Source organism: Geospiza fortis, unplaced genomic scaffold (genome assembly GCF_000277835.1).
Source record: "Geospiza fortis unplaced genomic scaffold, GeoFor_1.0 scaffold373, whole genome shotgun sequence".
In the NCBI taxonomy this organism is placed as follows: domain Eukaryota; kingdom Metazoa; phylum Chordata; class Aves; order Passeriformes; family Thraupidae; genus Geospiza; species Geospiza fortis.
Window position 1 is genome coordinate 920,640 of NW_005054518.1, and position 1,350 is coordinate 921,989.

At 66.8% G+C, this 1,350-nt stretch overlaps 1 long non-coding RNA gene across 1 annotated transcript; it reads left to right on the plus strand.

The window, feature by feature from the left end:
- The first annotated feature begins 138 nt into the window (after window positions 1-138).
- On the plus strand, window positions 139-1,350 carry LOC115948785. Its single transcript, XR_004082561.1, has 3 exons — window positions 139-255; window positions 531-657; window positions 1,254-1,350. It is a non-coding gene; the product is annotated as an uncharacterized LOC115948785 (long non-coding RNA).

The window sequence follows — 1,350 nt, forward strand, 5'->3', positions numbered from 1 at the left end:
GTCATAGGGAGCACGGCTCATGTTCGAGGTGGCAGAGGGGGACACAGCTCTGGCTGGGGGTGGCAGAGGGGGCACAGCTCTGGCTGGGGGGTCGGGGGGTGATGAGGTGAGGGGTCTGATCCCGCTGTGTCCCCGCAGGGCTGTGGGTGCGGAACGGGACGGGGCTGATCCGGAAGGAAGGCCGGCAGCTGTACTGGACCTTTGTCTCCTCCCAGCTGGGATACTGGGCAGCAGCTCTGCCCTCCCCCAGCACGGGTAAGGTGACACCTGTGAGTGCCCTTCCAGCCTGTGTCCCCTGGCTCTGGGGACAGGCTGGCTGGGGAGGGGGTGGCAGCACCTTGGGGGGCTCCCCTCTGACCCCCCTGTCCCAGGGCTGCTCCTGGTGGGGTCGGGGCTCCCCCCAGTCCATTGTCCCCAGGGCTGTCTGGGCCGGGGGGGCTCTGCTGGGGGTTCCCTTTGTCCCTCTGTGCCAGGGCAGCCCCCCAGGGTGCCCTCAGGGGGGGCTCCCCCTCTGACCCTGCTGTCCCCAGGGCTGGTGGCGATGGCAGCGGGTGTGACAGACATCACCACCTACCACACCATCTTCCTCCTCACCATCCTGGGTGCCCTGGCCCTGCTCGTCCTCATCCTCCTCTGCCTCCTCATCTACTACTGCAGGTCAGTGTCCTGCCCGTGGGGTGGGAACAGAGCCTGGCATTCCATGTGGGAAGGGGGGCAGCACCCACCTGTAACCCCGGGGTGCCCCATAGCTGGGAGGGGACCATTTCTTGGCACCCTAAAACTGGTTATGGGGAGGGGGCAGCATCCTCCTGGTACCCCTGGGTGCCCTATATCTGCCTTTGGGAAGGGGGGCACCACCCCAAGGCACCCCCAAATGCTCTAGACCCGACTGTGGGGAAGGGGCACAACCCTCCTGGCACCCTTGAGTGCCCTGTAACCATTCTGGGGGAGTCACCACCCCAAATGCCCTATAGTTGGCTATGGGGAGGAGGCATCAGCCTGTGGCACCTCTGGGTGCTCTTTAGCTGGATTTGGGAGCCAGACATCGATCTCCAGAACCACTGGGTGTGATATGGCTGACTTGGGAGGGGGGACACTACTCCTCAGCACCCCTGGGTGCCCTATAACTGGATTTGGGGGATGACGCACCCCTCCCCAGCCCCCCTGGGTGCCCTATAGCCCCCTCCTCTAGCTCCTTCCAGCGGGCGAGGGAGGGGGAGCAGGGGGACCCACGACGCCCCGTGTCCCCGCAGGCGGCGCTGCCTGAAGCCGCGGGCTCAGCACCGCAAGCTGCCGCTGCCGGGCCCGCTGGACGCGGCGCGCCGGGACCAGGCCACCTCGGCGTCCCAG